The sequence below is a fragment of the Cherax quadricarinatus genome, chromosome 37, assembly GCF_038502225.1.
Source record: "Cherax quadricarinatus isolate ZL_2023a chromosome 37, ASM3850222v1, whole genome shotgun sequence".
Lineage (NCBI taxonomy): Eukaryota > Metazoa > Arthropoda > Malacostraca > Decapoda > Parastacidae > Cherax > Cherax quadricarinatus.
The window spans coordinates 1,956,771-1,981,770 of NC_091328.1; the positions used below are offsets into that span (position 1 = coordinate 1,956,771).

Genomic DNA, 25,000 nt, shown 5'->3' on the forward strand with positions numbered 1-25,000 from the left:
ATCAACAACGACCACATGATAATATCAACAACGACCACCTGACAATATCAACAACGACCACCTGACAATATTAACAACGACCACCTGACAATATCAACAACGACCACCTGACAATATCAACAACGACCACCTGACAATATCAACAACGACCACCTGACAATATCAACAACGACCACCTGACAATATCAACAACGACCACCTGACAATATCAACAACGACCACCTGACAATATCAACAACGACCACCTGACAATATCAACAACGACCACCTGACAATATCAACAACGACCACCTGACAATATCAACAACGACCACCTGACAATATCAACAACGACCACCTGACAATATCAACAACGACCACATGAACAACGACCACCTGACAATATCAACAACGACCACCTGACAATATCAACAACGACCACCTGACAATATCAACAACGACCACCTGACAATATCAACAACGACCACCTGACAATATCAACAACGACCACCTGACAATATCAACAACGACCACCTGACAATATCAACAACGACCACCTGACAATATCAACAACGACCACCTGACAATATCAACAACGACCACATGATAATATCAACAACGACCACCTGACAATATCAACAACGACCACCTGACAATATTAACAACGACCACCTGACAATATCAACAACGACCACCTGACAATATCAACAACGACCACCTGACAATATCAACAACGACCACCTGACAATATCAACAACGACCACCTGACAATATCAACAACGACCACCTGACAATATTAACAACGACCACCTGACAATATCAACAACGACCACCTGACAATATCAACAACGACCACCTGACAATATCAACAACGACCACCTGACAATATCAACAACGACCACCTAACAATATCAACAACGACCACCTGACAATATCAACAACGACCACCTGACAATATCAACAACGACCACCTGATAATATCAACAACGACCACCTGACAATATCAACAACGACCACCTGACAATATCAACAACGACCACCTGATAATATCAACAACGACCACCTGATAATATCAACAACGACCACCTGACAATATCAACAACGACCACCTGACAATATCAACAACGACCATCTGACAATATCAACAACGACCACCTGACAATATCAACAACGACCACCTGATAATATCAACAACGACCACCTGACAATATCAACAACAACCACCTGACAATATCAACAACGACCACCTGATAATATCAACAACGACCACCTGATAATATCAACAACGACCACCTGACAATATCAACAACGACCACCTGACAATATCAACAACGACCACCTGACAATATCAACAACGACCACCTGACAATATCAACAACGACCACCTGACAATATCAACAACGACCACCTGACAATATCAACAACGACCACCTGACAATATCAACAACGACCACCTGACAATATCAACAACGACCACCTGACAATATCAACAACGACCACCTGACAATATCAACAACGACCACCTGACAATATCAACAACGACCACCTGACAATATCAACAACGACCACCTGATAATATCAACAACGACCACCTGACAATATCAACAACGACCACCTGACAATATCAACAACGACCACCTGACAATATCAACAACGACCACCTGATAATATCAACAACGACCACCTGATAATATCAACAACGACCACCTGACAATATCAACAACGACCACCTGACAATATCAACAACGACCACCTAACAATATTGTGACTTATTTTGCTATTTTTCCGAGATAAACAAGAGTTCTTCACGAAAATCTTGCTTAAACAATCACAATACAATACAAAGATCATCGCAGATTTTGTTCCAACTTATTTTGGTTATTTTGCAGTGGCGCTTGTAGGACAAGACAAAGTCTTGGGCTCCCCATATGTATAATGCTGACGACAGTGGAAAACTAGATAAACGAGAAGTTTAAACTTGAGTACGACTTTGGTGTTGAGGGAAACGAAAACCCACCAGGACGATTGTTATTTCTGTGTGGTGAAGGTGAATAGTTTCAACTGATACAGGAAAGTCAAGTAAGAATGTCGTGATCTGGAGTCAGTAAGGAGACCTGTGCCACACAGTGAAGGTGTTCCCATACCAGTGTTTACAACACTGTCTGACCTTCCACTGTCAGATGCTGAACAAACTCAGAGTTTAGGATGTAACACAGGTGATAACAGCGGAAGTGAATATGAAGTAAGCTTTTCAACACCACACAAGTTCTCTCAAGAAGAACTTATTGATCTGATACATGACCTCGGTCTATCAAAGCAAGTATCTGAACTTTTATCATCCAGACTAAAAGAAAATACCTCACCCAACAAAACTGAAAGAATACGAAAATATTAAATTGGTATTACAGAAGCTTTGCTATCATGAGTACAAGATGTACATTTGTGTTGATCTGAGGATGGTAAACTACTTGCTTGGGTAACAGTGTATATACAAAGTACCATTGTTTCATCTGTTGTGGGACAGTAGAGGGAAGGCAAACATTATCAACATGGTTAATATGGATAACATTATCCCGCCACCGCTCCACATTAAGTTACGGCTAATGAAACAGTTCGTTAAGGCCTTGGACAAAGATGACAATTGCCACAAATACATTTGTAGATCGTTCCCTGGACTAACTATGGAAAAAACTGAAATATAGAATCTGTAAAGGTCCTCAAATTCGAAAGCTTATCAACGATTCTAATTTCACAAAATATATGAATGGTGTTGAAGTTTGTGCATAGTACAGTTATATAACAATTGTCAAGAACTTCTTGGGTCATCATACATCAGACAGTCATGAAGAACCTGTGCAAATCACGCTGACACACTTTAAGTCTTTAGGTACTAATATCAGCATAAAGATTCACTTTCTTCATAGCCACCTAGAAAGATTTCCACAGAATCTTGGTGAGATGAGTGAGGAAGAAGGGAAGAAGTTACAGCGAGATATAAAGATGTTAGAGGAAAGGTACCAAGGCAGATGGGACACACACATGATGGCGGACTGGTGCTGGAGCCTCCAACGGGACTAAACTCATAATCAATATGGAAGAAAATCTTACAACGTTTTTTTATGCAGTAATTAGTGGTATCTGAATGATCTTACTATCTTAATCTCTTATTATATAGAATGAAGAGCAAGTGTGTATTACACGATCTGACTCTTGCATCAACGAATACAATAATTTCAATGCGATTTTTAAGTTAGCAAAACCGATGATATAGTGGAAATTATCACCACAAACTTATATTGAAATTATTGTAAGATCAGAAAACTGAATATTCAGCAGTGTTATTCTTCTATATTCTTCTTATTCTCCTTATTTTCCTCACTCCCATCTCCATCCCTTCCGTCCCTCCATCACCCCTCCGTCCCTCCTTCACACCATCCTCCCTCCTTCACACTCTCCCTCCCTCCTTCACCCATCCCCAACAGATTAGTGGATCAGGCTGGAATTCCACCTCGTTGACTGTGATAGATGGATAGTGCTTCACCTGGTGAGCTGTTAGTCCAGGAAGCTCTCCATCTAGTTAAGTTCTTCCTTCTACCTTCACCATCTCACTGAGACCTTCCTTCTAGCTTCTCCATTTCGTTGAGACCTTCCTTCTACCTTCACCATCTCACTGAGACCTTCCTTCTACCTTCACCATCTCACTGAGACCTTCCTTCTAGCTTCTCCATTTCGTTGAGACCTTCCTTCTACCTTCACCATCTCACTGAGACCTTCCTTCTACCTTCACCATCTCACTGAGACCTTCCTTCTACCTTCACCATCTCACTCAGACCTTCCTTCTACCTTCACCATCTCACTGAGACCTTCCTTCTAGCTTCTCCATCTCACTGAGACCTTCCTTCTAGTCTCTCCATCTCAATATGACCTTCCTTCTATCGTGAAGAGCTTCGAACAGCTTCTTCCTCCATCTAAGTCATTCCATCTATCTACTCCATGATACTATCTATCCACCTGCCTATCACCTTCTATTCCTGGAAATATCCCCACCTCTTCTATCCCTGGAGAGGAAAACCGGGAGACAGAGACATGGAGACAAGGAGATAACAAGACAGGGAGATAGACAGGGAGATACAGACAGGGAGACAGAGAGACAGGGAGACAGAGAGACAGGGAGACAGAGAGACAGGGAGGTAGAGAGACAGGGAGGCAGAGAGACAGGGAGACAGAGAAACAGGGAGGCAGAGAGACAGGGAGACAGAGAGACAGGGAGACAGAGAGACAGGGAGGCAGAGAGACAGGGAGACAGAGAGACGGGGAGACAGAGAGACAGGGAGACAGAGAGACAGGGAGACAGAGAGACAGGGAGACAGAGAGACAGGGAGACAGAGAGACAGGGAGACAGAGAGACAGGGAGACAGAGAGACAGGGAGACAGAGAGACAGGGAGACAGAGAGACAGGGAGACAGAGAGACAGGGAGACAGAGAGACAGGGAGGCAGAGAGACAGGGAGACAGAGAGACAGGGAGACAGAGAGACAGGGAGACAGAGAGACAGGGAGACAGAGAGACAGGGAGACAGAGAGACAGGGAGACAGAGAGACAGGGAGGCAGAGAGACAGGGAGACAGAGAGACAGGGAGACAGAGAGACAGGGAGACAGAGAGACAGGGAGACAGAGAGACAGGGAGACAGAGAGACAGGGAGACAGAGAGACAGGGAGACAGAGAGACAGAGAGACAGAGAGACAGGGAGGCAGAGAGACAGGGAGACAGAGAGACAGGGAGACAGAGAGACAAGGAGACAGAGAGACAGGGAGGCAGAGAGACAGGGAGACAGAGAGACAGGGAGACAGAGAGACAGAGAGGCAGAGAGACAGGGAGACAGAGAGACAGGGAGACAGAGAGACAGGGAGACAGAGAGACAGGGAGACAGAGAGACAGGGAGACAGAGAGACAGGGAGACAGAGAGACAGGGAGACAGAGAGACAGGGAGAGAGATAGAAGGATAGGGAGACACACTGTACTAAGCTTCACGTTATTACTCTGAATGGAAGAGTTTTCTGTTCTCTTCTTAACGGCATAGGAGACCAGAGTGTAGGAGACCACGATGTAGGAGACCAGGGTGTAGTAGACCAGGGTGCAGGAGACCAGAGTATAGGAGATCAGAGTGTAGGAGACCAGGGTGTTGTAGACCAGGGTGCAGGAGGCCAGAGTATAGGAGACCAGGTGGTAGGAGACCAGGGTGTAGGAGAACAGGTGTAGGAGACCAGGCTGTAGGAGACCAGGGTGTAGGAGACCAGAGTGTAGGATACCAGGGTGTAGGAGACCAGGGTGTAGGAGACCAGGGTGTACGAGACCAGGGTGTAGGAGACCAGAGTGTAGGAGACCAGGGTGTACGAGACCAGGGTGTACGAGACTAGGGTGTACGAGACCAGTGTGTAGGAGACCAGGGTGTACGAGACCAGGGTGTAGGAGAAAAGAGTGTAGGAGACCAGGGTGTAGGAGACCAGGGTGTAGGAGACCAGGGTGTACGAGACCAGAGTGTAGAAGACCAGAGTGTAGGAGACCAGAGTGTAGGAGACCAGGGTGTAGGAGACCAGGGTGTAGGAGACCAGAGTGTAGGAGACCAGGGTGTAGGAGACCAGGATGTAGGAGACTAGAGTGTAGGAGACCAGGGTGTAGGAGACCAGGGTGTTGGAGACCAGGGTGTAGGAGACCAGGGTGTATGAGACCAGGATGTAGGACACCAGGGTGTAGGACACCATAGTGTAGGAGACCAGGGCGTAGGAGACCAGTGTGTATGAGACCAGAGTGTAGGAGACCAGGGTGTAGAAGACCAGGGTGTAGGAGACCAGAGTGTAAGAGACCAGAGTGTAGGAGACCAGAGTGTAGGAGACAGAGTGTAGGAGACCAGAGTGTAGAAGACCAGGGTGTAGGAGACCAGGGTGTAGGAGACCAGGGTGTAGGAGACCAGGGTGTAGGAGACCAGGGTGTAGGAGACAAGAGTGTAGGAGACCAGGGTGTAGGAGACAAGAGTGTAGGAGACCAGGGTATAGGAGACCAGGGTGTAGGAGACCAGGGTGTAGGAGACCAGGGTGTAGGAGACAAGAGTGTAAGAGACCAGAGTGTAGGAGACCAGAGTGTAGGAGACAGAGTGTAGGAGACCAGAGTGTAGAAGACCAGGGTGTAGGAGACCAGGGTGTAGGAGACCAGGGTGTAGGAGACCAGGGTGTAGGAGACCAGGGTGTAGGAGACAAGAGTGTAGGAGACCAGGGTATAGGAGACCAGGGTGTAGGAGACCAGGGTGTAGGAGACCAGGGTGTAGGAGACAAGAGTGTAGGAGACCAGGGTATAGGAGACCAGGGTGTAGGAGACCAGGGTGTAGGAGACCAGGGTGTAGGAGACAAGAGTGTAGGAGACCAGGGTATAGGAGACCAGGGTGTATGAGACCAGAGTGTAGTAGACCAGGGTGTAGAAGACCAAAGTGTAGGAGACCAGAGTGTAGGAGACCAGGGTGTAGGAGACGAGGGTGAAGGAGACCAGAGTGTAGGAGACAAGAGTGTAGTAGACCAGGGTGTAGAAGACCAAAGTGTAGGAGACCAGAGTGTAGGAGACCAGGGTGTAGGAGACCAGGGTGTAGGAGACAAGAGTGTAGGAGACCAGGGTATAGGAGACCAGGGTGTAGGAGACCAGGGTGTAGGAGACCAGGGTGTAGGAGACAAGAGTGTAGGAGACCAGGGTATAGGAGACCAGGGTGTATGAGACCAGAGTGTAGTAGACCAGGGTGTAGAAGACCAAAGTGTAGGAGACCAGAGTGTAGGAGACCAGGGTGTAGAAGACCAAAGTGTAGGAGACCAGAGTGTAGGAGACCAGGGTGTAGGAGACGAGGGTGAAGGAGACCAGAGTGTAGGAGACAAGAGTGTAGTAGACCAGGGTGTAGAAGACCAAAGTGTAGGAGACCAGAGTGTAGGAGACCAGGGTGTAGGAGACGAGGGTGTAGGAGACCAGAGTGTAGGAGACAAGAGTGTAGTAGACCAGGGTGTAGAAGACCAAAGTGTAGGAGACCAGAGTGTAGGAGACCAGGGTGTAGGAGACCAGAGTGTAGGAGACCAGAGTGTAGTAGACCAGGGTGTAGAAGACCAAAGTGTAGGAGACCAGGGTGTAGGAGACCAGAGTGTAGGAGACCAGAGTGTAGGAGACGAGAGTGTAGGAGATCAGCATGCCCTCACTCTCTCCCTTCCTCCTTCTCTCCCTCTCTCTATCTCTCTCTCAGTCTCTCTCCCTCTCACTCTGGAATCTGCTGGACCGGATTATTGGGTTTGCGATGAGAGGGGGAGATGGAAAGGAGGGGGACGATGGAGGGGGAGGGGGGAAGAATAATGAGAGGGGAGGGGAAGGGAGGGGGAACGGTGGGAGGAGGGAGCATGTAATTTGCATATAAATCGCCATCTCTTATAGGGGATTTATCAGAGCTTCAGCTCTACTGCTCACCAGGACGGGATTTATCACAGCTTCAGCTCTACTGCTCACCAGGACGGGATTTACCACAGCTTCAGCTCTACTGCTCACCAGGACGGGATTTATCCCAGCTTCAGCTCTACTGCTCACCAGGACGGGATTTATCAGAGCTTCAGCTCTACTGCTCACCAGGACGGGATTTATCCCAGCTTCAGCTCTACTGCTCACCAGGACGGGATTTATCAGAGCTTCAGCTCTACTGCTCACCAGAACGGGATTTATCCCAGCTTCAGCTCTACTGCTCACCAGGACGGGATTTATCAGAGCTTCAGCTCTACTGCTCACCAGGACGGGACTTATCAGAGCTTCAGCTCTACTGCTCACCAGGACGGGATTTATCCCAGCTTCAGCTCTACTGCTCACCAGGACGGGACTTATCAGAGCTTCAGCTCTACTGCTCACCAGGACGGGATTTATCCCAGCTTCAGCTCTACTGCTCACCAGGACGGGACTTATCAGAGCTTCAGCTCTACTGCTCACCAGGACGGGATTTATCCCAGCTTCAGCTCTACTGCTCACCAGGACGGGATTTATCAGAGCTTCAGCTCTACTGCTCACCAGGACGGGATTTATCCCAGCTTCAGCTCTACTGCTCACCAGGACGGGATTTATCAGAGCTTCAGCTCTACTGCTCACCAGGACGGGATTTATCCCAGCTTCAGCTCTACTGCTCACAAGGACGGGACTTATCAGAGCTTCAGCTCTACTGCTCACCAGGACGGGATTTATCAGAGCTTCAGCTCTACTGCTCACCAGGACGGGATTTATCCCAGCTTCAGCTCTACTGCTCACCAGGACGGGATTTATCAGAGCTTCAGCTCTACTGCTCACCAGGACGGGATTTATCCCAGCTTCAGCTCTACTGCTCACCAGGACGGGATTTATCAGAGCTTCAGCTCTACTGCTCACCAGGACGGGATTTATCCCAGCTTCAGCTCTACTGCTCACCAGGACGGGATTTATCAGAGCTTCAGCTCTACTGCTCACCAGGACGGGATTTATCCCAGCTTCAGCTCTACTGCTCACCAGGACGGGACTTATCAGAGCTTCAGCTCTACTGCTCACCAGGACGGGACTTATCAGAGCTTCAGCTCTACTGCTCACCAGGACGGGATTTATCCCAGCTTCAGCTCTACTGCTCACCAGGACGGGATTTATCAGAGCTTCAGCTCTACTGCTCACCAGGACGGGATTTATCCCAGCTTCAGCTCTACTGCTCACCAGGACGGGATTTACCACAGCTTCAGCTCTACTGCTCACCAGGACGGGATTTACCACAGCTTCAGCTCTACTGCTCACCAGGACGGGACTTACCACAGCTTCAGCTCTACTGCTCACCAGGACGGGACTTACCACAGCTTCAGCTCTACTGCTCACCAGGACGGGACTTACCACAGCTTCAGCTCTACTGCTCACCAGGACGGGATTTACCACAGCTTCAGCTCTACTGCTCACCAGGACGGGACTTACCACAGCTTCAGCTCTACTGCTCACCAGGACGGGACTTACCACAGCTTCAGCTCTACTGCTCACCAGGACGGGACTTACCACAGCTTCAGCTCTACTGCTCACCAGGACGGGACTTACCACAGCTTCAGCTCTACTGCTCACCAGGACGGGACTTACCACAGCTTCAGCTCTACTGCTCACCAGGACGGGACTTACCACAGCTTCAGCTCTACTGCTCACCAGGACGGGACTTACCACAGCTTCAGCTCTACTGCTCACCAGGACGGGATTTACCACAGCTTCAGCTCTACTGCTCACCAGGACGGGACTTACCACAGCTTCAGCTCTACTGCTCACCAGGACGGGACTTACCACAGCTTCAGCTCTACTGCTCACCAGGACGGGACTTACCACAGCTTCAGCTCTACTGCTCACCAGGACGGGACTTATCAGAGCTTCAGCTCTACTGCTCACCAGGACGGGATTTATCCCAGCTTCAGCTCTACTGCTCACCAGGACGGGATTTATCAGAGCTTCAGCTCTACTGCTCACCAGGACGGGATTTATCCCAGCTTCAGCTCTACTGCTCACCAGGACGGGATTTACCACAGCTTCAGCTCTACTGCTCACCAGGACGGGATTTACCACAGCTTCAGCTCTACTGCTCACCAGGACGGGACTTACCACAGCTTCAGCTCTACTGCTCACCAGGACGGGACTTACCACAGCTTCAGCTCTACTGCTCACCAGGACGGGACTTACCACAGCTTCAGCTCTACTGCTCACCAGGACGGGATTTACCACAGCTTCAGCTCTACTGCTCACCAGGACGGGACTTACCACAGCTTCAGCTCTACTGCTCACCAGGACGGGACTTACCACAGCTTCAGCTCTACTGCTCACCAGGACGGGACTTACCACAGCTTCAGCTCTACTGCTCACCAGGACGGGACTTACCACAGCTTCAGCTCTACTGCTCACCAGGACGGGACTTACCACAGCTTCAGCTCTACTGCTCACCAGGACGGGACTTACCACAGCTTCAGCTCTACTGCTCACCAGGACGGGACTTACCACAGCTTCAGCTCTACTGCTCACCAGGACGGGATTTACCACAGCTTCAGCTCTACTGCTCACCAGGACGGGACTTACCACAGCTTCAGCTCTACTGCTCACCAGGACGGGACTTACCACAGCTTCAGCTCTACTGCTCACCAGGACGGGACTTACCACAGCTTCAGCTCTACTGCTCACCAGGACGGGACTTACCACAGCTTCAGCTCTACTGCTCACCAGGACGGGACTTACCACAGCTTCAGCTCTACTGCTCACCAGGACGGGACTTACCACAGCTTCAGCTCTACTGCTCACCAGGACGGGACTTACCACAGCTTCAGCTCTACTGCTCACCAGGACGGGACTTACCACAGCTTCAGCTCTACTGCTCACCAGGACGGGACTTACCACAGCTTCAGCTCTACTGCTCACCAGGAAGCTTACACCACCACTGGTTCAACTAATATACTGATAAAAGTTATAGTGAGATAATTTATCATAATTAATCAACAAATTGTTATCTATCTATCTATCTAATTATCTCTCTCTCTCTCTCTCTCTCTCTCTCTCTCTCTATATATATATATATATATATATATATATATATATATATATATATATATATATATATGATAAAGGTCCTGGAGGGCGAAACGTTGCCACATAAGTCTCACTTAACATATTGTTGGTAATTCTACCAACATTATTAATAATGTTATTACTATTATTATTCTTTCTTCTTTCAACACACCGGCAGTATCCCACCGTGGCGGGGTATCCCACCGTGGCGGGGTATCCCACCGTGGCGGGGTATCCCACCGTGGCGGGGTATCCCACCGTGGCGGGGTATCCCACCGTGGCGGGGTATCCCACCGTGGCGGGGTATCCCACCGTGGCGGGGTATCCCACCGTGGCGGGGTATCCCACCGTGGCGGGGTATCCCACCGTGGCGGGGTATCCCACCGTGGCGGGGTATCCCACCGTGGCGGGGTATCCCACCGTGGCGGGGTATCCCACCGTGGCGGGGTATCCCACCGTGGCGGGGTATCCCACCGTGGCGGGGTATCCCACCGTGGCGGGGTATCCCACCGTGGCGGGGTATCCCACCGTGGCGGGGTATCCCACCGTGGCGGGGTATCCCACCGTGGCGGGGTATCCCACCGTGGCGGGGTATCCCACCGTGGCGGGGTATCCCACCGTGGCGGGGTATCCCACCGTGGCGGGGTATCCCACCGTGGCGGGGTATCCCACCGTGGCGGGGTATCCCACCGTGGCGGGGTATCCCACCGTGGCGGGGTATCCCACCGTGGCGGGGTATCCCACCGTGGCGGGGTATCCCACCGTGGCGGGGTATCCCACCGTGGCGGGGTATCCCACCGTGGCGGGGTATCCCACCATTGCGGGCTAGCCCACCGAGGCGTGGGTATCCCACCGTGGCGGGGTATCCCACCGTGGCGGGGTATCCCACCGTGGCGGGGTATCCCACCGTGGCGGGGTATCCCACCGTGGCGGGGTATCCCACCGTGGCGGGGTATCCCACCGTGGCGGGGTATCCCACCGTGGCGGGGTATCCCACCGTGGCGGGGTATCCCACCGTGGCGGGGTATCCCACCGAGGCGGGGTATCCCACCGTGGCGGGGTATCCCACCGTGGCGGGGTATCCCACCGTGGCGGGGTATCCCACCGTGGCGGGGTATCCCACCGTGGCGGGGTATCCCACCGTGGCGGGGTATCCCACCGTGGCGGGGTATCCCACCGTGGCGGGGTATCCCACCGTGGCGGGGTATCCCACCGTGGCGGGGTATCCCACCGTGGCGGGGTATCCCACCGTGGCGGGGTATCCCACCGTGGCGGGGTATCCCACCGTGGCGGGGTATCCCACCGTGGCGGGGTATCCCACCGTGGCGGGGTATCCCACCGTGGCGGGGTATCCCACCGTGGCGGGGTATCCCACCGTGGCGGGGTATCCCACCGTGGCGGGGTATCCCACCGTGGCGGGGTATCCCACCGTGGCGGGGTATCCCACCGTGGCGGGGTATCCCACCGTGGCGGGGTATCCCACCGTGGCGGGGTATCCCACCGTGGCGGGGTATCCCACCGTGGCGGGGTATCCCACCGTGGCGGGGTATCCCACCGTGGCGGGGTATCCCACCGTGGCGGGGTATCCCACCGTGGCGGGGTATCCCACCGTGGCGGGGTATCCCACCGAGGCGGGGTATCCCACCGTGGCGGGGTATCCCACCGAGGCGGGGTATCCCACCGAGGCGGGGTATCCCACCGTGGCGGGGTATCCCACCGAGGCGGGGTATCCCACCGAGGCGGGGTATCCCACCGAGGCGGGGTATCCCACCGAGGCGGGGTATCCCACCGAGGCGGGGTATCCCACCGAGGCGGGGTATCCCACCGAGGCGGGGTATCCCACCGAGGCGGGGTATCCCACCGAGGCGGGGTATCCCACCGAGGCGGGGTATCCCACCGAGGCGGGGTATCCCACCGAGGCGGGGTATCCCACCGAGGCGGGGTATCCCACCGAGGCGGGGTATCCCACCGAGGCGGGGTATCCCACCGAGGCGGGGTATCCCACCGAGGCGGGGTATCCCACCGAGGCGGGGTATCCCACCGAGGCGGGGTATCCCACCGAGGCGGGGTATCCCACCGAGGCGGGGTGGCCCACCGAGGCGGGGTGGCCCACCGAGGCGGGGTGGCCCACCGAGGCGGGGTGGCCCACCGAGGCGGGGTGGCCCACCGAGGCAGGGTGGCCCACCGAGGCGGGGTGGCCCACCGAGGCAGGGTGGACCACCGAGGCGGGGTGGACCACCGAGGCAGGGTGGCCCACCGAGGCGGGGTGGACCACCGAGGCAGGGTGGACCACCGAGGCGGGGTGGACCACCGAGGCAGGGTGGACCACCGAGGCGGGGTGGCCCACCGAGGCAGGGTGGACCACCGAGGCGGGGTGGCCAACCGAGGCAGGGTGGACCACCGAGGCGGGGTGGCCCACCGAGGCAGGGTGGACCACCGAGGCGGGGTGGCCCACCGAGGCAGGGTGGACCACCGAGGCAGGGTGGACCACCGAGGCAGGGTGGACCACCGAGGCGGGGTGGCCCACCGAGGCAGGGTGGACCACCGAGGCAGGGTGGACCACCGAGGCAGGGTGGACCACCGAGGCAGGGTGGACCACCGAGGCGGGGTGGACCACCGAGGCAGGGTGGACCACCGAGGCAGGGTGGACCACCGAGGCGGGGTGGACCACCGAGGCAGGGTGGACCACCGAGGCAGGGTGGACCACCGAGGCAGGGTGGACCACCGAGGCAGGGTGGCCCACCGAGGCAGGGTGGACCACCGAGGCGGGGTGGCCCACCGAGGCAGGGTGGACCACCGAGGCGGGGTGGCCCACCGAGGCAGGGTGGACCACCGAGGCGGGGTGGCCCACCGAGGCAGGGTGGACCACCGAGGCGGGGTGGCCCACCGAGGCAGGGTGGACCACCGAGGCGGGGTGGCCCACCGAGGCAGGGTGGACCACCGAGGCGGGGTGGCCCACCGAGGCAGGGTGGACCACAGAGGCGGGGTGGGCCACCGAGGCAGGGTGGACCACCGAGGCAGGGTGGACCACCGAGGCAGGGTGGACCACCGAGGCGGGGTGGACCACCGACGCAGGGTGGACCACCGAGGCAGGGTGGACCACCGAGGCGGGGTGGACCACCGAGGCAGGGTGGACCACCGAGGCGGGGTGGACCACCGAGGCAGGGTGGACCACCGAGGCAGGGTGGACCACCGAGGCAGGGTGGACCACCGAGGCAGGGTGGACCACCGAGGCAGGGTGGACCACCGAGGCAGGGTGGCCCACCGAGGCAGGGTGGACCACCGAGGCGGGGTGGCCCACCGAGGCAGGGTGGACCACCGAGGCGGGGTGGACCACCGAGGCAGGGTGGACCACCGAGGCAGGGTGGACCACCGAGGCAGGGTGGACCACCGAGGCAGGGTGGACCACCGAGGCAGGGTGGACCACCGAGGCGGGGTGGACCACCGAGGCAGGGTGGACCACCGAGGCAGGGTGGACCACCGAGGCGGTGTGGACCACCGAGGCAGGGTGGACCACCGAGGCAGGGTGGACCACCGAGGCAGGGTGGACCACCGAGGCGGGGTGGACCACCGAGGCGGGGTGGACCACCGAGGCAGGGTGGACCACCGAGGCAGGGTGGACCACCGAGGCAGGGTGGACCACCGAGGCAGGGTGGACCACCGAGGCAGGGTGGACCACCGAGGCAGGGTGGCCCAAAAGGAAAAACGAAAGTTTCTCCTTTTACATTTAGTAATATATACAGGAGAAGAGGTTACTAGCCACTTGCTCCCGGCATTTTAGTCGCCTCTTACAACACGCATGGCTTACGGAGGAAGAATTCTGTTCCACTTCCCCATGGAGATAAGAGGAAATAAACAAGAACAAGAACTAGTAAGAAAATAGAAGAAAACCCAAAGGGGTGTGTATATATATGCTTGTACATGTATGTGTAGTGTGACCTAAGTGTAAGTAGAAGTAGCAAGACGTACCTGATATCTTGCATGTGTATGAGACAGACAAAAGACACCAGCAATCCTACCATCATGTAAAGCAATTACAGGCTTTCGTTTTACACTCACTTGGTAGGACGGTAGTACCTCCCTGGGCGGTTGCTGTCTACCAACCTGGCACCTAGGTATTATTATTATTATTATTATTATTATTATTATTATTATTATTATTATTATTATTATTATTATTATTATTTTTATTATTATTATTATTATTATTATTATTATTATTATTATTATTATTATTATTATTATTATTATTATTTTTATTATTATTATTATTATTATTATTATTATTATTATTATTATTATTAATTATTATTATTATTATTATTATTATTATTATTATTATCATCATCATCATCATAATTATTATCATCATAATCGTTATTAATATTATTATTATTATTATTATTATTATTAATATCAAGACAATATGATGACATTTTTAGCTGAATATAATTCGAAGTTAAAATCTTCCCAGTAGAGTAACAATCACCATTATTATTAATTGATATTATCATCACCTTTGATCTAACGTGGTGAGTGGAGCTCAAAACAGAGCTCTCAAAACTAGAGCACAGGAGCTCTAATATATTCTCTCTGCAGTTCTGTGTGTACTCACCTAGTTGTGGTTGCAGGGGTTGAGTCACAGGTCCTCGCCCCACCTCTTTGCTGGTTGCTACTAGGTCACTCTTCCCGCTCCCTACAGTAATCCCTTCAGTAATTCCTTCAGTAATCCCTACTACAATCCCTACAGTAATCTAAATGGTAATCCCTACAATAATTTATACTCTAATCCCTACAGTAATCCGTACAATAATCTCTCTTCATTAGTCCCTACAGTAATCCCTACAATAATCCCTACAGTAATCCCTACAGTAACTCCTACAGTAATTCCTACAGTAATCCCTACAGTAACTCCTACAGTAATCCCTACAATAATCCCTACAGTAATTCCTACAGTAATCCCTACAGTAACTCCTACAGTAATCCCTACAATAATCCCTACAGTAATTCCTACAGTAATCCCTACAGTAACTCCTACAATAATCTCTGCAGTAATCCCTACAGTAATCCCTACAGTAATCTTTACAATAATCATTATAGTAATCCCTCACATAAAAATCATCAGTAAATCCCTAAAAATCCCAAGTACTTAACTCACAAATAATCCCACGTACTTAATTCACAAATAATCCCACGTACTTAACTCACAAATAATCCCACGTACTTAACTCACAAATAATCCCACGTACTTAACTCACAAATAATCCCACGTACTTAACTCTCCCTAAGGAAGGTGTCCTTCACAGGTACCTTACTGACCTTGTTGCTGACCCTCTGGGTAATTAAAGTCACTAACGACCCTTTGCGACTACCTTAATGACCTTGTTGGTGACTCCTGTGTGTTTAAGGTCACTAACGACTCCTCGAACTTACTGACCTTATTGGTAATTAATGAAGCTAGAAGGGATAATGACGAGAATCTTGGATAATGACTGAGGACTCTGGATAATGACAGGTTGTATAATGATCACTGGCAGGGAGAGAGAGAGAGAGAGAGAGAGAGAGAGAGAGAGAGAGAGAGAGAGAGAGAGAAATAGAAAGAGAGTGAGATAGAGAGAGAGAAAAAAAGAGAGAAAACATAGGGAGGAGAACATGTCTTAGTGAGAGTGGGAAAGAAAGGAGAGGGGATGAAAGGAGAGGGAAAGAAAGGAGAGGGGAAGAGAGGAGAGGGGAAGAAAAGCAAGAAGAGACAAAGGGTGGAAGGATAGAGAAAGGGAGGAAGAGGAAAGCTGATTAACGAAGGGAAGCGACATAGGTGAATAAAAGAAGAGAAACACACACACACACACACACACACACACACACACACACACACACACACACACACACACACACACAAACACACACACACACACACACACACACACACACACACACACACAAACAAGCAAACAAACAAACAAACAAATAAACAAACAAACAAACAAACACATAAACAATTATTATTACTTGTAATCCTTAATTTCCATTTTTATGAAGAAAGAATGAGCACTGCAGGAGGCCTACTGGCCTATGCTAAGCATGTCAAAATTAAAAATACTTTGGGCCCAAATTCTTGAGAATGTTTGTAAGAGGGGGCCCGGGAGCTGCATGCCGGGGAGGATGACGGGGGCCCCCGCGGCCCGGGAGCTGCATGCCGGGGAGGATGACGGGGGCCCCCGCTTGCAAAGATAGTTAAAATATCTGAAATTCTTGACTGATGTAGTTTCTCTTGTTACAGACATGGAGAGGACCTGCCGGTAGCTGCCTGGGCTCTTCTTATTGGCTGAGGTGAGGCTCTAACTGGCTTACTAGCTTCTTATTGGCTGAGGTGAGGCTCTACCTGGCTTACTAGCTTCTTATTGGTTGAGGTGAGCCTCTCTACCTGGCTTACTAGCTTCTTATTGGCTGAGATGAGGCTCTACCTGGCTTACTAGCTTCTTATTGGCTGAGGTGAGGTGAGCCTCTCTACCTGGCTTACTAGCTTCTTATTGGCTGAGGTGAGGCTCTACCTGGCTTACTAGCTTCTTATTGGTTGAGGTGAGCCTCTCTACCTGGCTTACTAGCTTCTTATTGGCTGAGATGAGGCTCTACCTGGCTTACTAGCTTCTTATTGGCTGAGGTGAGGCTCTCTACCCGGCTTACTAACTTCTTATTGGCTGTAGCCAGTCGGAGTGCTGTATTCTTACTGGCTGAAATTGGCTTTGATTATTATTGTGTATGTGTTTATGTGTGTGTGTGTGTGTGTGTGTGTGTGTGTGTGTGTGTGTGTGTGTGTGTGTGTGTGTGTGTGTGTGTGTGTGTGTGTGTGTGTGTGTGTGTGTGTGTGTGTGTGTGTGTAGAGGATATTGTTGACAAGTTTATGATGGCAGATGTTACAACAAGTGTAGGATGACAGGTGTTACAATAAGTGTATGATGACAGGTATTACAAGTGTATGATGGCAGGTATTACAACAAGTGTATGATAACAGGTATTACAACAAGTGTATGATAGCAGGTATTACAACAAGTGTATGATAGCAGGTGTTACAACAAGTGTATGATGGTAGGTGTTACAAATGTATGATGACAGGTGTTACAACAAGTGTAAGATGACAGGTATTAGTCAATGCTCTGTGTCAACCTTATATATATCTCTAACCAGCTACGATACTCCTCGTATAACATGGTAAATCTTTACACTGGGCGAAACGTCTTCTACCTCGAGTTGCAAATACAAGAGCCCCGTTAAAATCCGCGAAGAAAACGACAAAAAAAAAAAAAATAATAACGAAATTCTCAGTCCCTTAAAATAATATTGTCTTAAGGGTGTACACTGTCCCAGATTCATTGACCACAGGGAAGGGGACAAGAGCTATACACTCTGACACGTCTGAGTGAAGAAGAAAAACTGGTAACGAGTGGCAGTTGGTGGCTATGTTGTCATCTGGAGGTTATTAGCATGTGGTATGTTGTATGATGATGTTACTGATGCAGTAGTAGTAGACTTGTTGACCTGTGCCCTGACTTGACTCATTCATGTTTCCCTGCGCTCCTACCTAAAGTTACGACTGTGTATTACAAAGACCCTGGAGAAGAGGAGTGGAAGTTGACGAGGAAGAGAGAAGTGGAAGAGGAGGAGGAGTGAAAATTGACGTGGAAGAGACAAGGAACGGAAGAGTAGGGGGAGTGGTGTAAAGGAGACTATCATGAGAGGAGTGTATAGGAATCAAGGAAGAGGGGAGGAACGGAAAGGGAAGTAGGACGAAAGAGTGCAATGGGACAAGGAAGAGAGAAAGAACTTAAGGGAAGAACGAGGAGAGGAAGACTGCAAACGAACAAGGAATAAAGAAGTTTTGCTAGTAGTGGGTGATGAGCGAGGCTAGCACAACACCCTCTAACAGTGTCCTGACTAACAACAGCTGGGCTATTTAGACCTGAGGAAAGGTAAATACAATGGAGATTCTCCACATTTATGAGACTGTTGGAGAATCTCCGGCATTCATGAGAGGAAGAGAGGATTGTTAATAAGCAATTAAGTCTTCCTTCGTCTCCGTGTCCAAGGAAGATAAAGAGGACGGTGAAAGAGGGCGGACGGTGCTAAGTTAAGTGACTGTGTCTGTAGTCGAACATTTAGTGACTTTATGGCTGGATTTAAGAGAAGCAGACGGAGGATCATGGCTTTGTCATGACTACAATCGTCAGGAGTTCAGAGTGTCTTGGGGTGGATGTAAGACATGGATGAGAGGTGGATGAGCCTCTGTGTTTCACGGTAAAGTCACCAGTTAATCTGCAAGGCTTACCAGACATACGTTGAAGACTGCAGAAGGCGTCGTATCCTAAGATGGGAGAGTGGAAGTGTGTACAGGAGGAGAGGTGCTGCAGGGAACATCTGGGAGTGTTGCACTCAAGGGACAGAGAGTGGAAGGTGTTGCAAATGACCCAGGAAAAAACACTGTATTTAGCCCATGGCCCGTGGCCCATGGCGCGTGGCCCGTGGCCCATGGCATGTGGCCCGTGGCCCAGAGGTGGAAAACTTCGCTGACTGGAAGAACAACAATTTACGAACGTAAACCTTCCTGAAGTGAGGATTACGTCCAGGAGTGTCAGGAATGACACCTGAATGAACAAATCACCAGTGAATTTCTATCACAGCCACAAAGATGACAAGATACATTGCTGGAGAGACCAAAGAGAAGTTGAATGTCAGCTTATTAACGCTCTGGGGGAAAATGGACGTCAGTTTTTCCTGCAATACGCAAGTGTTTCATCAATCGTAGCTAGCAAAGTTCAGCCTCTAAGATGCTTGTCATACAAGAAAAACAATCTAGGGAGAGTGACAGGTCTGCAATCTGAGCTGAGTTGCAGATGTTGACACGCAATGACAGAGGTGACATGCACAGAGGGGCCATGCACAGAAGTGCCATGTACAGAGGTGCCATGCACAGGCAGAGGTCATAGATGATTAAGGTGGTAAAAAGTGTGCGAAGGTTGATCATTGTAAAGTTGTGCGTTGTGAACCAGCGACCAACATGAAGGATATCACTCTCATGGAGAAGTGCAGAGTGTCAGCTAGAGTGTGTCACAGGTAGAGTGTGTCACAGGTAGAGTGTGTCACATGTAGAGTGTGTCATAGGTAGAGTGTGTGAGAGAGAGTGTGTCACAGGTACAGTGAGTCACAGGTAGAGTGTGTGAGAGAGAGTGTGTCACGGGTAGAGTGGGTCACAGGTACAGTGTGCGAGGGAGAGTGTGTTACAGGTACAGTGTGTGAGAGAGTGTGTGTCACAGGTAGAGTGTGTCACAGGTAGAGTGTGTCACAGGTAGAGTGTCACAGGTAGAGTGTGTGAGAGAGTGTGTGTCACAGGTAGAGTGTGTCATAGGTAGAGTGTGTCACAGGTAGAGTGTGTCACAGGTAGAGTGTGTCACAGGTAGAGTGTGTCACAGGTAGAGTGTGTCACAGGTAGAGTGTGTCATAGATAGAGTGTGTGAGAGAGAGTGTGACACAGGTAGAGTGTGTCATAGGTAGAGTGTGTCACAGGTAGAGTGTGTCACAGGTAGAGTGTGTCATAGGTAGAGTGTGTCACAGGTAGAGTGTGTCACAGGTAGAGTGTGTCACAGCTAGAGTGTGTCACAGGTAGAGTGTGTCATAGGTAGAGTGTGTCACAGGTAGAGTGTGTCACAGGTAGAGTGTGTCACAGGTAGAGTGTGTCACAGGTAGAGTGTGTCACAGGTAGAGTGTGTCACAGGTAGAGTGTGTCACAGGTAGAGTGTGTCATAGGTAGAGTGTGTCACAGGTAGAGTGTGTCACAGGTAGAGTGTGTCACAGGTAGAGTGTGTCACAGGTAGAGTGTGTCACAGGTAGAGTGTGTCACAGGTAGAGTGTGTCATAGGTAGAGTGTGTCACAGGTAGAGTGTGTCACATTTAGAGTGTGTCACAGGTAGAGTGTGTCACAGGTAGAGTGTGTCACAGGTAGAGTGTGTCACAGGTAGAGTGTGTCACAGGTAGAGTGTGTCACAGGTAGAGTGTGTCACAGATAGAGTGTGTCATAGGTAGAGTGTGTCACAGGTAGAGTGTGTCACAGGTAGAGTGTGTCACAGGTAGAGTGTGTCACAGGTAGAGTGTGTCACAGGTAGAGTGTGTCATAGGTAGAGTGTGTCACAGGTAGAGTGTGTCACAGGTAGAGTGTGTCACAGGTAGAGTGTGTCACAGGTAGAGTGTGTCATTGGTAGAGTGTGTCACAGGTAGAGTGTGTCACAGGTAGAGTGTGTCACAGGTAGAGTGTGTCACAGGTAGAGTGTGTCACAGGTAGAGTGTGTCACAGGTAGAGTGTGTCATAGATAGAGTGTGTGAGAGAGAGTGTGTCACAGGTACAGTGAGTCACAGGTAGAGTGTGTGAGAGAGAGTGTGTCACGGGTAGAGTGGGTCACAGGTACAGTGTGCGAGGGAGAGTGTGTTACAGGTACAGTGTGTGAGAGAGTGTGTGTCACAGGTAGAGTGTGTCACAGGTAGAGTGTGTCACAGGTAGAGTGTGTCATAGGTAGAGTGTGTGAGAGAGTGTGTGTCACAGGTACAGTGAGTCACAGGTAGAGTGTGTGAGAGAGAGTGTGTCACGGGTAGAGTGGGTCACAGGTACAGTGTGCGAGGGAGAGTGTTACAGGTACAGTGTGTGAGAGAGTGTGTCACAGGTAGAGTGTGTCACAGGTAGAGTGTGTCACAGGTAGAGTGTGTGAGAGAGAGTGTGTCACAGGTAGTGTGTGTGTCAAAGGTAGAGTGTGTCACAGGTAGAATGTGTCACAGGTAGAGTGTGTCACAGGTAGAGTGTGTCACAGGTAGAGTGTGTGAGAGTGTGTCACAGATAGAGTGTGTGAGAGTGTGTCACAGGTAGAGTGTGTCACAGGTAGGATGTGTCACAGGTAGAGTGTGTCACAGGTATAGTATGTCACAGGTAGAGTGTGTCACAGGTAGAGTGTGTCACAGGTAGAGTGTGTCACAGGTAGAGTGTGTGAGAGTGTGTCACAGATAGAGTGTGTGAGAGTGTGTCACAGATAGAGTGTGTCACAGGTAGAGTGTGTGAGAGTGTGTCACAGGTAGAGTGTGTCACTGGTAGTGTCACAGGTAGGGTGTGTCACTGGTAGTGTCACAGGTAGAGTGTGTCACTGGTAGTGTCACAGGTAGAGTGTGTCACTGGAAGTGTCACAGGTAGAGTGTGTCACAGGTATAGTATGTCACAGGTAGAGTGTGTCACAGGTAGAGTGTGTGAGAGTGTGTCACAGGTAGAGTGTGTCACTGGTAGTGTCACAGGTAGAGTGTGTCACTGGTAGTGTCACAGGTAGAGTGTGTCACTGGTAGTGTCACAGGTAGAGTGTGTCACTGGTAGTGTCACAGGTAGAGTGTGTCACTGGTAGTGTCACAGGTAGAGTGTGTCACTGGTAGTGTCACAGGTAGAGTGTGTCACTGGTAGTGTCACAGGTAGAGTGTGTCACTGGTAGTGTCACAGGTAGAGTGTGTCACTGGTAGTGTTACAGGTAGAGTGTGTCACTGGTAGTGTCACAGGTAGAGTGTGTCACTGGTAGTGTCACAGGTAGAGTGTGTCACTGGTAGTGTCACAGGTAGAGTGGGTCATGGGTAGTCACAGGTAGAGGTCATATGCACAGTAACTAACAAAGGTAAGTTAGTAGGTTAGTAGACAGTTATGAGGTTGACTACCTCAGGGTATCCCCAAGTTGACTACCTCAGGGTATCCTCAAGCTGACTGCCTCAGGGTATCCTCAAGTTGACTACCTCAGGGTATCCTCAAGTTGACTACCTCAGGGTATCCTCAAGTTGACTGTCTCAAGGTATTCGCAGGTTGACTGCCTCATGGTATCCATAGGTTGACTGCCTCAGGGTATCCCCAAATTGACTCCCTCAGGGTATCCCTAGGTTGACTGCCTCAGGGCATCCCTAGGTTGACTGCCTCAGGGTATCCTCAGGCTGACTGCCTCAGGGTATTCGCAGGTAAAATGCCTCAGGATATCCCTAAGTTGACTGCCTCAGGGTATCCCGAGGTTGACTGCCTCAGGGTATCCACAGGTTGACTGCCTCAGGGTATCCCCAAGTTGACTGCCTCAGGGTACCCACAGGTTGACTGCCTCAGGGTATCCCCAAGTTGACTGCCTCAGGGTACCCACAGGTTGACTGCCTCCGGATATCCCCAAGTTGACTGCCTCAGGATATCCCCAAGTTGACTGCCTCAGGGTATCCCCAAGTTGACTGCCTCAGGGTATCCACAGGTTGACTGCCTCAGGGTATCCACAGGTTGACTGCCTCAGGGCATCCTCAAGTTGACTGCCTTAGGGTATCCCCAAGTTGACTGCCTCAGGGTATCCACAGGTTGACTGCCTCAGGGTATCCCGAAGTTGACTGTCTCAGGGTATCTCCAAGTTGACTGCCTCAGGGTATCCGCAAGTTGACTGCCTCAGAGTATCCACAGGTTGACTGCCTCAGGGTATCCACAGGTTGACTGCCTCAGGGTATCCCCAAGTTGACTGCCTCAGGGTATCCCCAAGTTAACTGCCTCAGGGTATCACCAAGTTGACTGCCTCAGGGTATCCACAGGTTGACTGCCTCAGGGTATCCGCAGGTTGACTGCCTCAGGGTATCCACAGGTTGACTGCCTCAGGGTATCCCCAAGTTGACTGCCTCAGGGTATCCCCAAGTTAACTGCTTCAGGGTATCACCAAGTTGACTGCCTCAGGGTATCCACAGGTTGACTGCCTCAGGGTATCCGCAGGTTGACTGCCTCAGGGTATCCACAGGTTGACTGCCTCAGGGTATCCACAGGTTGACTGCCTCAGGATATCCACAGGTTGACTGCCTCAGGGTATCCACAGGTTGACTGCCTCAGGGTATCACCAAGTTGACTGCCTCAGGGTATCCACAGGTTTACTGCCTCAGGGTATCCACAGGTTGACTGCCTCAGGGCATCCTCAAGTTGACTGCCTTAGGGTATCCCCAAGTTGACTGCCTCAGGGTATCCACAGGTTGACTGCCTCAGGGTATCCCGAAGTTGACTGTCTCAGGGTATCTCCAAGTTGACTGCCTCAGGGTATCCGCAAGTTGACTGCCTCAGAGTATCCACAGGTTGACTGCCTCAGGGTATCCACAGGTTGACTGCCTCAGGGTATCCCCAAGTTGACTGCCTCAGGGTATCCCCAAGTTAACTGCCTCAGGGTATCACCAAGTTGACTGCCTCAGGGTATCCACAGGTTGACTGCCTCAGGGTATCCGCAGGTTGACTGCCTCAGGGTATCCACAGGTTGACTGCCTCAGGGTATCCCCAAGTTGACTGCCTCAGGGTATCCCCAAGTTAACTGCCTCAGGGTATCACCAAGTTGACTGCCTCAGGGTATCCACAGGTTGACTGCCTCAGGGTATCCGCAGGTTGACTGCCTCAGGGTATCCACAGGTTGACTGCCTCAGGGTATCCACAGGTTGACTGCCTCAGGATATCCACAGGTTGACTGCCTCAGGGTATCCACAGGTTGACTGCCTCAGGGTATCACCAAGTTGACTGCCTCAGGGTATCCACAGGTTTACTGCCTCAGGGTATCCCCAAGTTGACTGCCTCAGGGTATCCACAGGTTGACTGCCTCAGGGTATCCACAGGTTGACTGCCTCAGGGTATCCACAGGTTGACTGCCTCAGGGTATCCACAGGTTGACTGCCTCAGGGTATCCATAGGTTGACTGCCTCAGGGTATCCACAGGTTGACTGCCTCAGGGTATCCACAGGTTGACTGCCTCAGGGTATCCACAGGTTGACTGCCTCAGGGTATCCACAGGTTGACTGCCTCAGGGTATCCACAGGTTGACTGCCTCAGGGTATCCATAGGTTGACTGCCTCAGGGTATCCACAGGTTGACTGCCTCAGGGTATCCACAGGTTGACTGCCTCAGGGTATCCACAGGTTGACTGCCTCAAGGTATCCACACGTTGACTGCCTCAGGGTATCCACAGGTTGACTGCCTCAGGGTATCCACAGGTTGAGGCTAATTAATCCTTAAGTATCTTAATTACTCAATTAAAATTGTGTCCCCAGGGGAAGGAAGGTGTGTGTGTGTGTGTGTACTCACCTATTTGTACTCACCTATTTGTGGTTGCAGGGGTCGAGTCACAGCTCCTGGCCCCGCCTCTTCGCTGATTGCTACTAGGTCCTCTCTCTCCCTGCCCCATGAGCTCTATCATACCTCGCCTTAAAACTATGTATGGTTCCTGCCTCCACCACATCACTTTCTAGGCTATTCCATGGCCTGACTACTCTATGACTGAAGAAATACTTCCTAACATCCCTTTGATTCATCTGAGTCTTCAACTTCCAATTGTGACCTCTTGTGTCTGTGTCCCATCTCTGGAACATCCCG

The 25,000-nt window shown here is 51.2% G+C and overlaps 1 protein-coding gene across 2 annotated transcripts in view; it reads left to right on the forward strand.

Moving 5' to 3' along the window:
* The window catches only part of mAChR-A (muscarinic Acetylcholine Receptor, A-type), a 346,594-nt gene that overhangs the window by 175,272 nt on the left and 146,322 nt on the right, over positions 1-25,000 (forward strand). For both annotated transcript variants that reach the window (XM_070091770.1, XM_070091771.1), the window contains exon 2: positions 16,859-16,908. The gene's annotated coding sequence lies outside the window, so the exon portion shown is untranslated. The remainder of the gene's footprint in view (positions 1-16,858; positions 16,909-25,000) is intronic.